Raw genomic sequence first — 21,137 nt, forward strand, 5'->3', positions numbered from 1 at the left:
AAACAAGTAGACCATGTGTGTAGGTGTCTAGGAGAATAATTTGCTATTTGTTACTACTAATGAGGGAGGGAGAGGTAGTATGACCCACTCAGGCCTCTGCCTCTTGTCAATCATAGCCTCTACTTATATCCTACCTCAGTAAGACATAGCATATATCTATGCATGTATAGAGTATTTCTCTAGTATGAATCTAGCCAGAAGGCAGCGGAGCACTGTACAGCGACTAAGACAAGAATAAAGTCAATGAGGGAAAGGAGAGGTAACTAGTTTGTGCAGGTTTAACACATTGTGATGCAGTGTTCTTTAGAGAGGTGCACCTTCAACTCTTTCCTAAACTGGAGCAGAGTTGCAGCAGTCCAGATGGATATGGTGATATTGTTCCAGATCCTCAGCATAGAAGGAAAATGCCTGCTGTCTTGTTTTTTCTTCTTTTGATTTCTTAGTCTGCAGTCTGAAAGTATCCTGGATGCCGGTGTACTGTGAACCACACAAGATGATAAGCTTGGCTGCAAGATAAGTGGGGGGCTATTTGTGAATGCTTTGGAACCAAACATTGCAAAGACAACAGGTCTCATATATGTAAGAGCTATTGGTTTTGCCAATGTGTTTTAGCCATGTTGTACACCAGTGTGCCTGCCTTTCAGAGTGACTAAAAGTTAGTGGCAAAGAAGAGAGTGGCATAGAGTGGAGTGGAGTACAGAATCATGGAGTAGAGCATCGTGGAGTAGAGCATCATGGAGTAGGGTATATAAATAAAGTGTTGTAAAGCAGAATGGCATGGAGTGGCATAAAGTGGAGTGGAGTTATAAAGTGGAGTGGCATAAAGTGAAGAAGAGTGGAGCGTCGTAGAGTGGAGTGGTGTATGATGGCACTGAGTGGAGTAGAGTGTAGTGTAGTAGAATGGACGCAGAGTGGAGTAGAGTAGAGTTATAAAGTGGAGTGGCATAAAGTGAAGTAGAGTGAAGTGTCGTAGAGTGGAGTGGTGTATAGTGGCACGGAGTGTAGTAGAGTGTTGTATGTGTAGTGTAGTAGAATGGACGCAGAGTGGAGTAGAGTTTTATTAAATGCAGTAGAGTGGAGTGGCATAGGGTGGAGTAAAGTTGAGTGTTATTGAGTGGAGTGGGTATAGTGGAGGGGCATAGAGTTGAAGGGCGTAAAGTGGAGTAAAGCGTCAAAGAGTGGAGTGGTGTAGAGTGGAGTAAAGTGGATTGGTGGACAGTAGAGTGCCATATAGTGGAGTGGAATAGAGTCGAGAAGAGTAGTGTAGCACAGAGTGAAGTAGTGTCATAGAGTGGTGTAGTATAGAGTGTCGTAGAATGGAGTAGAATGCTCTACTGTAAAGTGCCATTACAGACAATACATTTTCAATTGAAATGACACATACAGTTTTACTGATAAAACTATACAGAACACAAACAATAAAGTGTGGAAACGCCATCACCTAGCATACTGCTTTGATCATATTAAAATATTTCTTTCCACCACACTTCGGAATTACCAAAAATGTGCTTCATTTGTACTTTCATAATTCTGATATATTCTGAAATGTTTGCACGGTTCATTTACAGACATTTAACTTTAGTTGTGTGCAAGAAAAAAAGTTTATTTTCCAGTACTCAGCAAGATTGTCACATATATCACCTCACTTTGAAGTCAGAGAAATAGAAAGTAAATACCAAGTTCCTTTGGGAAGACAGAGCCTGATATTTGACCTCTGTCTTTGAAGGCACAGTAAATGTGACAAGATACAAACAAAATTTAAAGGGCTGCTTACAGAAAGTAAGGACTCGTTTAAGAATACAAGTAGCAATGGTAAACAAGGCTTGTTCCCCGGGAGCGACAAAGACATGCTGGACAGCCTAAAACAAATAAGGCCAGCAAATGGAAAGCCAAAACAGGTGAATTACAAACTGCAAAGCCAATGGTAAGCAATGGACGGAATGCATTCCTAAGGAAGCTTTCAGAATGCCAATAAGATGTCTTTTCACAATCAGACAGCTGTGCAGTCTTGAAGACTTTGACCTAATGATGCTGCTGGTTTTGTAGATGGTGCAGGCAGGTAAAGGTAGCAATGGAATTCCATCAGGATGGACATAATGAAATCAAATTTCTTCAGGCCTCGAATGAGATGCACTGAGGCATGTAAGATGCACTTAAAGGGATCCATTATGGGAGGACACTGAGCAGAGCATACTCACTATCCAAATGAAAGGGCAATATGGCTTGAAAAGCAGTTCTGATGTTGTTTCTGGAAGAAACAGTTTCACTTCCTTTAGAAGAGAGACATCTTGGTTTTTTTGGCAATGTGTTCCTTGAGTATGAGGCTGGTGTCCAGGGTAAATTCAAGTGAAGTGTCATTCTGTGAAAGTTGGAGTTTGGAAACAATCAAGTTTATTATGATGGGGCCAGGTTTGCAGTGTCTCTTGTTTGTAGCTCTTGGCAAATAAAAGGAATTTTTTCTTTGTTGGGTTGAGGTTCTGACAGGCGCTGGTCAACCAGGTCTGATTGATGTGCAGGAAGAGTTTGAGGCATTGTATGAGAAACAGAGGAAACCTTAAAGTAGAGTTGTGCCTCATAAGCATATTGGTGAATCTTGTTGCTGTAATCCTTGGCAAGAGCATCAAGCAGCTCTATGTACAGGGTGAAGATGACAAGAAACAGTATGCAACCCTAGGGAACTTCGCAGGTGATTGGGATCTTTAGGGACATTGAGGTGCTTGTATGAACAAACTGGTATCAGATATTAAATAAAAATAAACTCAAATTGATCTCAAAATGATACTATCCTCCTCACAAAGCAATTCTGCTGCACTCTGGATGGTCTCTGGTCTCTTCAAAGGGTAATCTGAAATACCAAAGTATATAGCATTGCCACAGTCAAGTCGAATGGTTATCAGATTCTGAAGCCCTTTTTATGTGGCCTTAAGGGGAGCCACATGGCAGAATTTCAAGACTGTGGCCAAATGATCTTTCGTGGACAGGTTCCTCTCAATATGATGCCAAGGTTCTCAGTGGAGTGTACTGGGGTGGTGGCTTTACTAATGCTATGGACCACCATTCATTAAACCACAGGGTGGTGGCTTTACCGAACAGTATGATCTCCGTCTTCTCCGCATTCAGTTTCAGGAAGTTATTTCTAATCCAGCTGACAGTGCAGCACATGAATTCCAGGAAACTTCCACATCTCCTCTACATTTTCAACAACAGATACAATTATTGGTGTATCATGTGCATATGATACTATTTCAAAGCTAAACAAACTCATGATGACAGCTGAGAGGGCCATGTAAATATTAAAATGGGCCGGGCTCAGAGAAGAGCTCTGAGGGAATCCGCAGATTGGTTTGGCATGATTTATGGTGAAAGGTGGCAGTAGGATTTATTGAGTTGTGTTGGATAAGAAACCCTAGAAAAATTGCAAGGCCTTTGAATGAATATCAATATCGAACAGTCATTTGAGGAGGAATGAATGTGATACTGTGTCACATAGGCCCCGCAGCTCCCATGGTGTGGGGGACCCGAGCTCCAGGGTGGCCCCTTAGCACAGTATTCTGGACGGAGAGCTCCTGAGTTTGGAGGGGGGCCCTCCGTGTACTTTGTAGGGGGGCTCAAGTTTTGTTACACCACTGCTGCGTCAAATGCTGCGAAGAGGTTGACCAGGTCAGACCTAGTCAAGGATTAATCTAATGTTATCTGTTGTAGCCAATAAAGCTGTCTCACAGCTGTAAGCCACTTTGAACCCTAACTGGGAATGATATAGTAGAATATTAGATTCCAGTTAGGAGGCCAGTTGTGCATTAATCATTTTTTTTAATACCTTTTCTGGGTATGGTAAGAGCGAGATTGACTGGTAGTTAGTCAGTATAAGGAAATCAGAAGAGGGTGTTTACAGCAATGGACATGCATTAGCATGTTTCCAAGCTCCTGAAACGTTGGTGGTAGTTAGGGAGATGTTAAACACAGTCTGTAAAGGGCTGCAAAAAAGATATACATGGGTGTGAAAGATAGTAAGGACAAGGGTCACCCGGCGATCCTGATTCGACAGTCTGCATGGCTTTTGTTACAGCTGCGGTGTCAAAATGGGTAAAGTGGACAAGGGAGCATCCTTTCTCCGAAAAGGAAAAGTCACCGATGAACTCCAAGGAGTCCAGATGGGGTTGGAAGACAAAGTCTGCATGGACGTTTTTTGTATTTTCTTTCAAAAAGATATCAGGGTAAAACAAAGAGACTACAAGTTAGGTATAGCAGGGAACCTACAGCCGGATGTGAGAATTCCTTAATGATGTCTTTAAAATTGCATATGCAGAGTTAAAAAGGTGGATTCTACATGGTAAATCAAACAATTCTGCTGAGTGTTGCAGATGTGTTTACTTTATATTCTCAAGGCAGATTTACAGATGGCTTTGTTTGTCACAAGTGTAGAACGTCGCCAAATGTGTTGCGAGCATCTGCAGTGGCGCTTGGGTATGTGAGTATACAATTTGGCCGAGGCAGCTTTACCGGCATCGCTGTGTGTCTTGAGAGGGGTAACGAGGTCTAGGGCTTCTGTGAAGGATTTGTCAAGGCTGCTTACTACAGCTGTGATGTTGCAGGCATGTTATTAGGTAGGGTGGGCATGGTGTACACTAAGGTCTTTTGCGACAACGTCTCCCCGGTCTACTCGAGAGGCTTTGTGTGGGTGGGAGCTCTGGCTCTGGGCGATGGAGAAGTTGATAAGATGGTGATCTGTGAAGATCATAGTCTCAGGGGGTTCCATCGTGATGTTTTTGATGTTAGCAAAAATCAGGTGCAGGATGCTGCCAGCATCGTGGGTCAAAGTATTTTCCGAGAAAGACCAAGAACCCCATGATCATTTATGAGAGTGGTTGTGTGAATGTAAGTTTTGTCATATACATGAACATTTATATTGTTCAGAACAATTAATCTGTCATACCTAAGTCTATAGGGGATCTGTATCGGCTAGAATGGCGTCTGGCAAAAGTTTTTTTTAGTGCCAGGAGAGCTATACAGCAGATGTCTGTGGATCTCAGAAAGAGCACTGGCCATTAAGCGAGAGATTAAGGACCAATCAACTTGTCGCTGTTAGTGGATCCCAGCATCTTGTACTAGATCACTTGGTTGTGAATAAACGGAATTCCTTCGCCCATTGTTTGAGTAGTGTTACACTCCAGATTGCAACTTTTCACTCTGCTTTTCTGATACAGGGAGTGTTTTTCTTTAAATCTGAAGTCAAACATTAACATTTAGTTTCGAGTTTACCCAGTCCGGCTCTAAGGGCATGTTTACACTCCTTGCCTCCCTACTGTGGCAGTTTCTTTTAAATACATATCACAACAAGATTTTCAGGTTTGTTCTTCATTGTCAGTAGATGGCTGGCACAGACAGCGAGTTATTCCACAATCAATATTTCGGATTGATTTTACATTGTTGCTGAGTTTGCTTTAGCTCAAATCAATAGCCCGTGCACATCATTATACACCGAGCACGCACCTATTCAAGGCATGATTCAGAAAATCAAACTTGTTAGTTAGGCTGCTTGTATTGTCACCGTGGCCATGTCGTTCATTAGGTGGGCATTACACTGTGCACCACTGATTACAGTTTACTCCAAACCATTTCTCTCATGAATGTGTATCTTATCTGCAACAGTGGGAGAAGCCATTCTCCAATAGAAGCTAACATTCTCATACTAATAACATGTTGCCAATTGTTGTGCATTGGGATGGCACATCACTGAAATCTAACTTTTTTGATGCCTCCTGTATGTTCCATAACCTTTTTATTCATAAAAAAAAAAGGATTTTGCTAGCTTGCAAAACAATTCCACCACAGATCACACCTAGCCCACTTAAAGCCCTAGCAGAACTATTGAGCCCTCTTATGAAATGCACATTATGGTTTAATTTTGTTTCTCCAAAAGTATTTACTGTGATATTTCACCTATGTAGGAGCTGTTAACATGTGTTCCAAAGAATATTACATTTGACTCCACGCTTAAAAGTGAACATGAGGGTCAATTGTGGTTTCACTGACGAAGTAACAACAGCACTGGATTTGTGGCAAGATACGACAATGAAAACAAAGGTGTGGAAGAGAGAAGTAATAGCATAGGAACTTAGGTGCACTGGACAGAAGCAACAAAGGATAACTGTAGCCAAGACCACGAGACAAATGGCCTAAAATGTCATTAAAAAAGGGGAATGTTGCAGTTGTCACAACTTGTCTGCTAGCTCAACATTGTGGTAAGTCAATACGAACAGCACAAAGATCATACCCTTTGAGACCACACTCGGTCCATTCAACTGTTCGATAACCCTCAAACCAAAATTCGAGTAGTGAAAACATAGCGGCGGATCACTAGGGGTCCATAACAGCCAATAGCCTCACCTACAGGCTTGATTTTTTGTGCTATTTTTTTAGTAAGAAATGTGTCCTTCTGTCCAAAATGGCAGCAGGGAAGCAGTTTGCTTTATCAAATGGTCTCAAATGTCGAATTTGCATTTCACGTACTTTTCCAGATATTTTGTGTAATTATGTAAATGCAAATTATGCGATTTTCAGCACAGTTCCAGAAAGGTAGTTACCTAGTCTCCAAGCCAGATCCCACCTTGCCCACACATTGCACGAGATTGTCCTCCTTTCCCATCTATTTCGACCATTTTATGTATGATCTAGCACTGGGACATCTCTTTGGCGACAGTGAGCTATATGAATGGCTCGTTCATTAATTCATTTGTGCACAATCCCTCCATATACTCAATTTCCCCTTCCAAGTCCATTCTCTAAAAATGAATTCTTCAGCTCCTTTTGTCACTAGTAACGGATCACTCCAAAATAATCGCAAGGATTTAGGCGGAATCAATACGTAACATTCAAAAGAAACAAACAATTGGTATGTGTCCAATAAAACGCAGCACAGATGTTGCAGAAATAAATCCAGGGTTGGATGTTTGACTCCATTGTCTGACTTATCAAGGTAGGTCAAAAGGCACAGGCTTGATCATGACACAGAGTAGTACACCAGTGGCAATGATGCTGTCCCCTGGAATCTGCCATCTAGACGACCTGCTTTCAATTTAATCGATGCCAATGCTCAAAGCTGCTGTTTTCGAACACCTCATTGTATAAGGGGGTTGCTCCATCAATGTTATATCCCTAAAGCCATAGAGACTGAAAAATCCAAGCATCATACAAAAATCAAGTGTGGCAAATGTACCTTACCCATTCAGCAGGAGAGTGATAAGGGAATGGCTGGTGGTGCATTTTGGAGCCCTGGTGTGGTAGCACACTGTCAATGACAGCACATTTTTTGTTGAAATGGCACTAAAGGATCTTGCTGTCGTTCTCCAGAGTGTTTTGGGTTGGAGGCAGTTACTCAGTAAGAAGGGGTAGTGGGTGCTGTAGGAAAGTACCATCTTGCCTGGCATGTTACCCCCATTTTTCACTGTATATATGTTGTTTTAGTTGTATGTGTCACTGGGACCCTGCCAGCCAGGGCCCCAGTGCTCATAAGTGTGCCTGAATGTGTTACCTGTGTTATGACTAACTGTCTCACTGAGGCTCTGCTAACCAGAACCTCAGTGGTTATGTTCTCTCATTTCTTTCAAATTGTCACTAACAGGCTAGTGACCAATTTTACCAATTTACATTGGCTTACTGGAACACCCTTATAATTCCCTAGTATATGGTACTGAGGTACCCAGGGTATTGGGGTTCCAGGAGATCCCTATGGGCTGCAGCATTTCTTTTGCCACCCATAGGGAGCTCTAACAATTCTTACACAGGCCTGCCACTGCAGCCTGAGTGAAATAACGTCCACGTTATTTCACAGCCATTTTATACTGCACTTAAGTAACTTATAAGTCACCTATATGTCTAACCTTTACCTGGTAAAGGTTAGGTGCAAAGTTACTTAGTGTGAGGGCACCCTGGCACTAGCCAAGGTGCCCCCATATTGTTCAGGGCCAATTCCCCGGACTTTGTGAGTACGGGGACACCATTACACGCGTGCACTACATATTGGTCACTACCTATATGTAGCTTCACAATGGTAACTCCGAATATGGCCATGTAACATGTCTATGATCATGGAATTGCCCCCTCTATGTCATCCTGGCATAGTTGGCACAATCCCATGATCCCAGTGGTCTGTAGCACAGACCCTGGTACTGCCAAACTGCCTTTCCCGGGGTTTTCACTGCAGCTGCTGCTGCTGCCAACCCCTCAGACAGGCTTCTGCCCTCCTGGGGTCCAGCCAGGCCTGGCCCAGAATGGCAGAACAAAGGACTTCCTCTGAGAGAGGGTGTTACACCCTCTCCCTTTGGAAAATGGTGTGAAGGCAGGGGAGGAGTAGCCTCCCCCAGCCTCTGGAAATGCTTTCATGGGCACACATGGTGCCCATTTCTGCATAAGCCAGTCTACACCGGTTCAGGGACCCCTTAGCCCTGCTCTGGCGTGAAACTGAACAAAGGAAAGGGGAGTGACCACTCCCCTGACCTGTACCTCCCCTGGGAGGTGCCCAGAGCTCCTCCAGTGTGCTCCAGACCTCTGCCATCTTGGAAACAGAGGTGGTGCTGGCACACTGGACTGCTCTGAGTGGCCAGTGCCATCAGATGACGTCAGAGACTCCTTCTGATAGGCTCCTTCAGGTGTTGCTAGCCTATCCTCTCTCCTAGGTAGCCAAACCCTCTTTTCTGGCTATTTAGGGTCTCTGTCTCTTGGGATTCCTTAGATAACGAATGCAAGAGCTCATCCGAGTTCCTCTGCATCTCTCTCTTCACCTTCTGCCAAGGAATCGACTGCTGACCGCGCTGGAAGCCTGCAAAACTGCAACAAAGTAGCAAAGACGACTACTGCGACCTTGTAACGCTGATCCTGCCGCCTTCTCGACTGTTTTCCTGGTGGTGCATGCTGTGGGGGTAGTCTGCCTCCTCTCTGCACTAGAAGCTCCGAAGAAATCTCCCGTGGGTCGACGGAATCGTCCCCCTGCAACCGCAGGCACCAAAGAACTGCATCACCGGTACCCTGGGTCTCCTCTCAGCACGACGAGCGAGGTACCTTGAATCCAGCAACTCTGTCCAAGTGACTCCCACAGTCCAGTGACTCTTCAGTCCAAGTTTGGTGGAGGTAAGTCCTTGCCTCCCCACGCCAGACTGCATTGCTGGGAACCGCGACTTTTGCAGCTACTCCGGCCTCCGTGCACTTCCGGCGGAAATCCTTTGTGCACAGTCCAGCCTGGGTCCACGGCACTCTAACCTGCATTGCACGACCTCCTAAGTTGTCCTCTGGCGACGTGGGACTCCTTTGTGCGACTTCGGGTAAGCACCGTTTCACGTATCCTTGTAGTGCCTGTTTCTGGCACTTCTGCGGGTGCTGCCTGCTGCTGAGAGGGCTCCTTGTCTTGCTCGACGCCCCCTCTGTCCCCAGACGCAATTGGCGACATCCTGGTCCCTCTTGGGCCACAGCAGCATCCAAAAACACTAACCGCACAATTTGCAGCTAGCAAGGCTTGTTGGCGGTCTTTCTGCGAGAAAATACTTCTGCACGACTCTCCACGGCGTGTGGAATCCATCCTTCAAAGGGGAAGTCTCTAGCCCTTGTCGTTCCTGCAGAAACCTCAGCTTCTATTGTCCAGTAGCAGCTTCTTTGCACCCACAGCTGGCATTTCCTGGGCATCTGCCCATCTCCGACTTGCTTGTGACTTTTGGACTTGGTCCCCTTGTTCCACAGGTACCCTCGACTGGAAATCCATTGTTGTTGCATTGTTGGTTTGTGTCTTTTCTGCAGAATTCCCCTATCACGACTTCTATGTCCTTTGGGGAACTTTAGTGCACTTTGCACTCACTTTTCCGGGTCTTGGGGTGGGCTATTTTTCTAACCTTTACTATTTTCTAATAGTCCCAGCGACCCTCTACAATGTCACATAGGTTTGGGGTCCATTCGGGGTTCGCATTCCACTTTTGGAGTATATGGTTTGTGTTGCCCCTATCCCTATGTGTCCCCATTGCATCCTATTGTAACTATACATTGTTTGCACTGTTTTCTAATACTATTACTGCATATTTTGGTATTGTGTACATATATCTTGTGTATATTTGCTATCCTCATACTGAGGGTACTCACTGAGATACTTTTGGCATATTGTCATAAAAATAAAGTACCTTTATTTTTAGTATATCTGTGTATTGTGTTTTCTTATGATATTGTGCATATGACACTAGTGGTACTGTAGGAGCTTCACTCGTCTCCTAGTTCAGCCTAAGCTGCTCTGCTAAGCTACCATTATCTAGCAGCCTATGCTGCTAGACACCCTATACACTAATAAGGGATAACTGGGCCTGGTGCAAGGTGTAAGTACCCCTTGGTACTCACTACAAGCCAGTCCAGCCTCCTACATTGGTTGTGCAGCGGTGGGATAAGTGCTTTGAGACTACTTACCACTCTTTCATAAGAGAAAAATATACAAAACAAGTTCAGTGTGTGTACACATAACTAAAAAGTTTTGCATTTCCTCTTTTCACTCTTTTCTAAGTGCTGAAAAGTACTTCTAAATTTCTAAAAAGTTCTTAAAAGTTTAAAAAGTTTTTTTCTGTCTTTCTAAAAATTCTGAAAAACTTTTTCTTCACTTTTTCTATCACTTAAACTCTTTCTAAAATGTCTGGCACAGGCCAAACTGTTGATCTGTCCAAACTTGCATATGACCACCTTAGCTGGAAAGGAGCAAGGAGTCTCTGTGTAGAAAGAGGTTTTAGTGTAGGGAAGTATCCTTCCTTGGAATTATTGCTTAACATGCTTAGAGAACAAGATAAGGCCAAAAGGGCCCCATCTGTTGAAAAAGTAGCTAATGGTTCCCAATCTGATCCAGGGACACCCCTAGGAAAAGATTCAGGAAAGAAACTTCATAGCCTGCCCATTACTAGACAGTCTAGCATAGTTGGTACTGAGGTTGAGTCACACCATATAGATAGTGTTGTCTCAAATCATAGCAAGAGCATTCATTCTCACCACAGTAGAAGTGATGTTTCTGTTAACCAAGCTGTTAGGGTGCCTTCTGTAAGGGACAGGTCTCCTTCTGTCCATTCTCATCATACTTCTGTTTCTAGGCATGTCCCTCCCACCCACCCTGATGACAGATTGTTAGAAAGGGAGCTCAATAGATTGAGAGTGGAACAAACCAGACTGAAGCTCAAGAAGCAACAGCTGGATTTGGATAGACAGACCTTAGAAGTAGAGAAGGAGAGACAGAAACTGGGTTTAGAAACCCATGGTGGCAGCAGCAGTATTCCCCATAGTCATCCTGCAAAAGAGCATGATTCCAGGAATCTGCACAAGATAGTTCCCCCTTATAAGGAGGGGGATGACATTAACAAGTGGTTTGCTGCACTTCAGAGGGCCTGTGCTGTACAGGATGTCCCTCAAAGGCAGTGGGCTGCTATCCTATGGCTATCATTTAGTGGAAAAGGTAGGGATAGGCTCCTTACTGTGAAAGAAAGTGAAGCCAATGATTACAAAGTTCTTAAGAATGCACTCCTGGATGGGTATGGCTTAACCACTGAACAATACAGGATAAAGTTCAGAGAGACCAAAAAGGAGTCCTCACAAGACTGGGTTGATTTCATTGACCATTCAGTGAAGGCCTTGGAGGGGTGGTTACATGGCAGTAAAGTTACTGATTATGACAGCCTGTATAACTTGATCCTGAGAGAGCATATTCTTAATAATTGTGTGTCTGATTTGTTGCACCAGTACTTGGTGGACTCTGATCTGACCTCTCCCCAAGAATTGGGAAAGAAGGCAGACAAATGGGTCAGAACAAGGGTGAACAGAAAAGTTCATACAGGGGGTGACAAAGATGGCAACAAGAAGAAGGATGGTAAGTCTTCTGACAAGGGTGGGGACAAAACTAAAAATGAGTCTTCATCAGGCCCACAAAAACACTCTGGTGGGGGTCGTGGGCCCAAATCCTCTTCTAATCAAAACAAAGAAAAGAAACCATGGTGCTATTTATGTAAAATAAAAGGCCATTGGACAACAGATCCCAGTTGTCCAAAGAAAAGCACCAATCCTCCTACCACTACAACCCCTACTGCTACACCTAGTGTCCCTACTAATAGCAGTGGTGGTGGGAGCAGACCTACTAATAGCCAATCCAAGGGAGTAGCTGGGCTCACTTTTGGTAACTTAGTTGGGGTTGGTCTGATTAGGGAGACCACAGAGGCTGTGTTAGTCTCTGAGGGGGCTATTGATTTAGCCACCTTGGTTGCTTGTCCCCTTAACATGGATAAGTACAAGCAACTACCCCTAATAAATGGTGTTGAGGTTCAGGCCTACAGGGGCACAGGTGCCAGTGTCACAATGGTGATAGAGAAACTGGTCCACCCTGAACAACACCTACTTGGTCACCAGTACCAAGTAACCGATGCTCACAACACACTTAGCCACCCAATGGCTGTTGTAAATCTCAACTGGGGGGGGGGGTTACTGGTCCAAAGAAAGTTGTGGTAGCCTCAGATTTACCTGTAGACTGTCTACTAGGAAATGATTTGGAGACATCAGCTTGGTCAGATGTGGAGTTGGAGGCCCATGCAGCAATGCTGGGCATCCCAGATCATATTTTTGCTTTAACCAGGGCTCAGGCCAAAAAGCAAAAAGGACAGGGTGACTTGGATCCTGAACAATGGACCAAGTGCTCCCTAAAGCTAGAGCTAGTAGAAGTAACGCACTTCCTACTATCCCTCCCTCTACAGTGGATTCTACTTCTGAGGAAGAAGAATTTCCACCTTTTGCAGAACCTACACCAGAGGAGCTGGAAGCAGACACTGCTGAGCTTTTGGGTGAAGGGGGCCTGCCAGGGAGGAGCTGAGTGTGGCACAGCAAACCTGTCCCACACTAGAGGGTCTAAGACAGCAAGCTGTCAAACAAGCTAATGGGGATGTCAGTGACTCTCACATAGTTTACTGGGAGGACAACCTCTTGTACACTGAAACAAGGGATCCTAAACCTGGAACTGCCAGGAGGTTAGTGATTCCTCAGGAGTACAGAAAGTTCCTCCTAACTCTAGCCCACGACATTCCCCTAGCTGGACATCTGGGACAAATGAAAACTTGGGACAGACTTGTTCCCTTGTTTCATTGGCCTAGAATGTCTGAGGACACAAAAGAGTTTTGTAAGTCCTGTGAAACCTGTCAAGCCAGTGGCAAGACAGGTGGCACCCCAAAGGCACTCCTTATTCCACTGCCTGTGGTTGGGGTTCCCTTTGAAAGGGTAGGGGTTGACATAGTTGGCCCCCTTGACCCCCCTACTGCTTCAGGCAATAGGTTTATCTTGGTGGTAGTGGACCATGCCACAAGATATCCTGAAGCAATTCCTTTAAGGACCACTACAGCACCTGCAGTGGCAAAGGCCCTCCTGGGAATATTTTCCAGGGTGGGCTTCCCAAAGGAAGTAGTATCAGACAGGGGAAGCAATTTCATGTCTTCTTACTTAAAGGCCATGTGGAAGGAGTGTGGTGTGACTTACAAGTTCACTACACCCTATCATCCACAAACAAATGGACTGGTGGAGAGATTTAACAAAACTCTCAAAGGCATGATTATGGGTCTCCCTGAAAAACTCCGCAGGAGATGGGATATCCTGTCACCATGCCTCCTTTTTACCTACAGGGAGGTACCCCAAAAAGGGGTGGGCTTCAGCCCCTTTGAACTCCTCTTTGGACACCCTGTGAGGGGGCCACTAAAACTTGTCAAGGAGGGTTGGGAACAACCTTTAAAAGCTCCAAAACAAGATATTGTGGATTATGTACTTGGCCTCAGATCAAGGATGGCTGAGTACATGAAAAAGGCCAGTAAAAACCTTCAGGCCAGCCAAGAGCTCCAAAAGCAATGGCATGACCAGAAGGCTGTTTTGGTTCAGTACAAACCAGGGCAGAAAGTGTGGGTCTTGGAGCCTGTGGCCCCAAGAGCACTCCAAGATAAATGGAGTGGACCCCACACAATTGTTGAGAAAAAGGGGGAAGTCACCTACCTAGTTGACTTAGGCACTGCCAGGAGTCCCCTTAGGGTGCTCCATGTCAATCGCCTTAAACCCTACTATGACAGGGCTAATCTCACCCTGCTCATGGCAACTGATGAGGGACAGGAAGAAGACAGTGATCCTCTACCTGATCTCTTCTCTTCCACAGAACAAGATGCTCTAGTGGAAGGTGTAGTTTTGGCTGATTGTCTTACTGCTGAGCAGAAAGACCATTGCATAAATCTCCTGGGTCAGTTTTCTGAACTCTTCTCTACTGTGCCAGGTACCACTTCTTTGGTGTGAGCACACTATAGATACTGGAGACAGCTTACGTGTCAAAAGTAAAATCTATAGGCAGCCTGACCATGTCAGGGACTGCATAAAGCAAGAGGTGGAGAAAATGTTAGAACTGGGAGTGGTTGAGCACTCTTAAAGTCCATGGGCTTCTCCTGTGGTACTTGTACCAAAACCTCATTCCAAAGATGGAAAGAAAGAAATGCGGTTTTGTGTTGACTACAGAGGTCTCAACCAGGTAACCAAAACTGTTGCTCACCCTATACCCAGGGCAGATGAGCTCATAGATACACTGGCATCTGCCAAGTATCTAAGCACTTTTGATTTGACTGCAGGGTATTGGCAGATCAAATTATCAGAAGATGCTAAACCTAAAACTGCATTTTCAACCATTGGAGGCCATTACCAATTCACAGTAATGCCTTTTGGATTGAAAAATGCACCTGCCACTTTTCAGAGGTTAGTGAACACAGTCCTGCAAGGGCTGGAAGCTTTTAGTGCAGCATATCTGGACGATATAGCTGTCTTTAGCTCCAGTTGGGATGATTACCTGGTCCACCTATGGAAAGTTTTAGAGGCCCTGCAAAAGGCAGGCCTCACTATTAAGGCTTCAAAGTGCCAGATAGGGCAGGGGAAGGTGGTTTATCTGGGACACCTTGTTGGTGGGGAACAGATTGCACTACTTCAGGGGAAAATCCAAACTATTATAGATTGGGTTCCCCCTACTACTCAGACTCAGGTGAGAGCCTTCCTAGGCCTCACTGGGTATTACAGGAGGTTCATTAAGAACTATGGCTCCATTGCAGCTCCTCTTAATGACCTCACATCCAAGGAAATGCCTAAAAAGGTATTATGGACAGCAAACTGTCAGAAAGCTTTTGAGCAGCTGAAGGAGGCCATGTGCTCTGCACCTGTCCTGAAAAGCCCTTGTTACTCTAAAAAATTCTATGTCCAAACTGATGCATCTGAATTAGGAGTAGGGGCAGTCCTATCACAACTTAATTCTGAGGGCCAGGATCAACCTGTTGCTTTTATTAGTAGAAGGTTGACCCCTAGAGAAAAGCGTTGGTCTGCCATTGAGAGGGAGGCCTTTGCTGTGGTCTCGGCACTGAAGAAGTTGAGGCCATACCTGTTTGGCACTCACTTCATTGTTCAGACAGACCACAAACCTCTACTTTGGCTAAAACAAATGAAAAGTGAAAATCCTAAATTGTTGAGGTGGTCCATATCCCTACAGGGAATGGACTATACAGTGGAACATAGACCTGGGAGTAGCCACTCCAATGCAGATGGACTCTCCAGATATTTCCACTTAGACAATGAAGACTCATCAGGTCATGGCTAGTCTTATTGTCCTTCGTTTGGGGGTGGGGGGTTGTGTAGGAAAGTACCATCTTGCCTGGCATGTTACCCCCATTTTTCACTGTATATATGTTGTTTTAGTTGTATGTGTCACTGGGACCCTGCCAGCCAGGGCCCCAGTGCTCATAAGTGTGCCTGAATGTGTTACCTGTGTTATGACTAACTGTCTCACTGAGGCTCTGCTAACCAGAACCTCAGTGGTTATGCTCTCTCATTTCTTTCAAATTGTCACTAACAGGCTAGTGACCAATTTTACCAATTTACATTGGCTTACTGGAACACCCTTATAATTCCCTAGTATATGGTACTGAGGTACCCAGGGTATTGGGGTTCCAGGAGATCCCTATGGGCTGCAGCATTTCTTTTGCCACCCATAGGGAGCTCTAACAATTCTTACACAGGCCTGCCACTGCAGCCTGAGTGAAATAACGTCCACGTTATTTCACAGCCATTTTACACTGCACTTAAGTAACTTATAAGTCACCTATATGTCTAACCTTTACCTGGTAAAGGTTAGGTGCAAAGTTACTTAGTGTGAGGGCACCCTGGCACTAGCCAAGGTGCCCCCACATTGTTCAGGGCCAATTCCCCGGACTTTGTGAGTACGGGGACACCATTACACGCGTGCACTACATATTGGTCACTACCTATATGTAGCTTCACAATGGTAACTCCGAATATGGCCATGTAACATGTCTATGATCATGGAATTGCCCCCTCTATGCCATCCTGGCATAGTTGGCACAATCCCATGATCCCAGTGGTCTGTAGCACAGACCCTGGTACTGCCAAACTGCCTTTCCCGGGGTTTTCACTGCAGCTGCCAACCCCTCAGACAGGCTTCTGCCCTCCTGGGGTCCAGCCAGGCCTGGCCCAGGATGGCAGAACAAAGGACTTCCTCTGAGAGAGGGTGTTACACCCTCTCCCTTTGGAAAATGGTGTGAAGGCAGGGGAGGAGTAGCCTCCCCCAGCCTCTGGAAATGCTTTCATGGGCACACATGGTGCCCATTTCTGCATAAGCCAGTCTACACCGGTTCAGGGACCCCTTAGCCCTGCTCTGGCGTGAAACTGGACAAAGGAAAGGGGAGTGACCACTCCCCTGACCTGTACCTCCCCTGGGAGGTGCCCAGAGCTCCTCCAGTGTGCTCCAGACCTCTGCCATCTTGGAAACAGAGGTGGTGCTGGCACACTGGACTGCTCTGAGTGGCCAGTGCCATCAGATGACGTCAGAGACTCCTTCTGATAGGCTCCTTCAGGTGTTGCTTGCCTATCCTCTCTCCTAGGTAGCCAAACCCTCTTTTCTGGCTATTTAGGGTCTCTGTCTCTTGGGATTCCTTAGATAATGAATGCAAGAGCTCATCCGAGTTCCTCTGCATCTCTCTCTTCACCTTCTGCCAAGGAATCGACTGCTGACCGTGCTGGAAGCCTGCAAAACTGCAACAAAGTAGCAAAGACGACTACTGCGACCTTGTAATGCTGATCCTGCTGCCTTCTCAACTGTTTTCCTGGTGGTGCATGCTGTGGGGGTAGTCTGCCTCCTCTCTGCACTAGAAGCTCCGAAGAAATCTCCCGTGGGTCGACGGAATCGTCACCCTGCAACCGCAGGCACCAAAGAACTGCATCACCGGTACCCTGGGTCTCCTCTCAGCACGACGAGCGAGGTCCCTTGAATCCAGCAACTCTGTCCAAGTAACTCCCACAGTCCAGTGACTCTTCAGTCCAAGTTTGGTGGAGGTAAGTCCTTGCCTCCCCACGCCAGACTGCATTGCTGGGAACCGCGACTTTTGCAGCTACTCCGGCCTCCGTGCAATTCCGGCGGAAATCCTTTGTGCACAGTCCAGCCTGGGTCCACGGCACTCTAACCTGCATTGCACGACCTCCTAAGTTGTCCTCCGGCGACGTGGGACTCCTTTGTGCGACTTCGGGTGAGCACCGTTTCACGCATCCTCTTAGTGCCTGTTTCTGGCACTTCTGCGGGTGCTGCCTGCTGCTGAGAGGGCTCCTTGTCTTGCTTGACGCCCCCTCTGTCCCCAGACGCAATTGGCGACATCCTGGTCCCTCCTGGGCCACAGCAGCATCCAAAAACACTAACCGCATAATTTGCAGCTAGCAAGGCTTGTTGGTGGTCTTTCTGCGAGAAAACACTTCTGCATGACTCTCCACAGCGTGGGGGATCCATCCTCCAAAGGGGAAGTCTCTAGCCCTTGTCGTTCCTGCAGAAACCTCAGCTTCTACTGTCCAGTAGCAGCTTCTTTGCACCCACAGCTGGCATTTCCTGGGCATCTGCCCATCTCCGACTTGCTTGTGACTTTTGGACTTGGTCCCCTTGTTCCACAGGTACCCTCGACTGGAAATCCATCGTTGTTGCATTGTTGGTTTGTGTCTTTTCTGCAGAATTCCCCTATCACGACTTCTATGTCCTTTGGGGAACTTTAGTGCACTTTGCACTCACTTTTCAGGGTCTTGGGGTGGGCTATTTTTCTAACCTTTACTATTTTCTAATAGTCCCAGCGACCCTCTACAAGGTCACATAGGTTTGGGGTCCATTCGTGGTTCGCATTCCACTTTTGGAGTATATGGTTTGTGTTGCCCCTATCCCTATGTGTCCCCATTGCATCCTATTGTAACTATACATTGTTTGCACTGTTTTCTAATACTATTACTGCATATTTTGGTATTGTGTACATATATCTTGTGTATATTTGCTATCCTCATACTGAGGGTACTCACTGAGATACTTTTGGCATATTGTCATAAAAATAAAGTACCTTTATTTTTAGTATATCTGTGTATTGTGTTTTCTTATGATATTGTGCATATGACACTAGTGGTACTGTAGGAGCTTCACTCGTCTCCTAGTTCAGCCTAAGCTGCTCGGCTAAGCTACCATTATCTATCAGCCTATGCTGCTAGACACCCCATACACTAATAAGGGATAACTGGGCCTGGTGCAAGGTGTAAGTACCCCTTGGTACCCACTACAAGCCAGTCCAGCCTCCTACAGATGCAAAACAGTGTGTTGTTACATTCATAAGAAATAACTCATTAATGCTATGCTTCAAAGCAGTAAGGTGGGCAAAGGGTGTCGTTTCCTGTTCCTGAAGTCTTAGGTGTATCCCAAGAAAAGAGGGGAATCCAGCTGGATCCAGTAACTATTATTGAACCAGATCTGAGATGCGGGTTAGTTCCAGTTAAATATGATGAATTTGTCATCATCAGGAGCCATTCAGCAGTGCCAGTTCGTTGTCTGTTTTCTGTTGGGAGCAATAACCTGAGGCTTTCTTGTTTTCACTTCCAGCTGGGCCCAAAACGAAGGCCTCACTTAAAGGGTCATCAGCTCTCTTTTTATTTGATTATGATTCTGGCTGGGAGCTATCTAGAACTTAACTCCTACATGCCAATGCAATGGAAGGAATCAAGGGCACACAGCTTGTTATCACTTTGGAAGTACTTTAGAGAAATTATGATTTGAAGGCACGCTTTGACTTTGCTCAAGCCCTGTAAATAAGATATATGCATGCTCTGTAAAGATGGCAGGTTTATTTGTCTGAGTCATCACACAAAGAACAATTGAAATACCACTTACCAATTTTTTGTAATTTTTGTTATGGCTCCACTGATCTCAAAGTAGTGTCAGAGTGTTTTAGATCAAACTAGCCGCACACATTATATGGACAGTAAATTATAGTATTAATCAATGTACATGAAATGTTACATAAGATGTAGAGGGTTACAATGTGTAGGAGTCACATCATTCTTACTGGTAGGCATTATATGTTAAGAGTGCTTGGTTGGGAGAAACATGGTCGGGAATTAAAATTAAGGCAGTGATTGAGATTGTCTGTAGTAAGACTTTATTACTACACAAAAGGAACCCTTTTCAGCAACCTTAGAATAAAAACAGATTGAGAGAGAATACGGTAAGTTTCTAAACAAATTCTATGCAGTTGCAAGCCGTTCCTTGATGCTGGTTCATAGCTCACTCCTCAATATTAGAAGCATTGAACTTTATCAATTACAAGTAACAAAAAGATCTCTGTGTCAAAAACAGTAATCCGCTTATCTAATTGCATGAAAAACAAATCTATTACCTGTATGCTACACAGCAGGCACTTTACCCTCCCTCTCTCCATCCTCCATTTTACTTTATGAGTCAAAACTGTGTCTAGAAAAAACACAAATCTGCCCAGTAGGCGCATTAACCACCAGTTATGTTACTCTTCTTGTCCCTCGAAAATTGCTTGGCACACAAAAATCTATGCAGCTGGTTCCTGAGTCTTACCTAGGGAGATATTTTAGAATACACGTCTTTTTAATCAATTACATCAGAGAGATTTACTGTCATGTCTCTCCTTTTTCACAGAGTTTATAAAAAAAAATTATAGACTGACTGTCAAACTCAACCTCTGGTATCGCCACTCCCTTCCCGCTGCCAAACATTGGCCCCCAATTTATGGGCTCCCTGAGTATTTTTTTCCAATTATATCCGACCCTACCGCCAACAAAACCCAAACATGCATGTTTATTTATGCAGGGCGTAAATCTGTCTCCAGGGACCTCCGATGTTAGCAGATCCATGAGAGGGGGGAACAGAAACAGTGGGCACGCATTCATTCTGGTCAAATGAGGAGGCAAGGAATCCGTTCTTATTTCTTTGTTTCGCGCCTACTGATGTAGTCAACAGACTTTAGCTCCTCCTCCTGCATATACAGCCCAAGAGCTTAAAGCACCTGCAGCAGATAACATGAAAGCGGAGACAACGTTCCACTGTATTCTGGAGTCACTGCTCTACAGAGGTAAAAAGCAGAACCTCTAGTATAATTTGGAGAAGTGCCTTTGCATTAGACCCCTCCCGTGGTAATTTTGTCTTAGTTCATGTTACACCAGGCTATCTGGCGGGCCCAGAGCCGATGGCACCATATTCAGCTGCTTTGATGATATTCAGTGTAATGTTCATCATGGGCTAGCCCATGATATGCAATTGGGGAGAGGTGTGTCAGTAAAGTGCCCTCTGGGTTTTGAGGACATAGTATACCCTGTGATGGAGAAACAGGAGTTAACAAAGGGGCTGAGGAGGTGATCCTCGTGGCCAGTAACCCACAATCCTTGTACAAGTCATTTATGCACGCTCGCCAGCATTATAAGGCCTTGCACCCCTAAACACCACACTCAGCTCTGGGGGAAGGACGGGCGCAAAAACTGTAATAGTTAATATGGTGAGACTGCCAATGAGCTGGGGTGTGTGGTCAATATGGCGGACAATGCTTTGAGCTGGGGTGGCCCAGAGATTTGTACAGAGCCCGGTGGGCCGGAAGTTACAGACCATTGTTTACACCACTCCCCAGTTTACAGTATTGGACTAGATTTCTATGGTTGTTACATATATGTTTGCAGTGTTTTAAGTTGTTTTTGCAATGGTTCAATGAATCAATCAATCAATCAATCAGGGTATTTGTAAAGCGCACTACTCA

The sequence above is a fragment of the Pleurodeles waltl genome, chromosome 4_2, assembly GCF_031143425.1.
Source record: "Pleurodeles waltl isolate 20211129_DDA chromosome 4_2, aPleWal1.hap1.20221129, whole genome shotgun sequence".
Lineage (NCBI taxonomy): Eukaryota > Metazoa > Chordata > Amphibia > Caudata > Salamandridae > Pleurodeles > Pleurodeles waltl.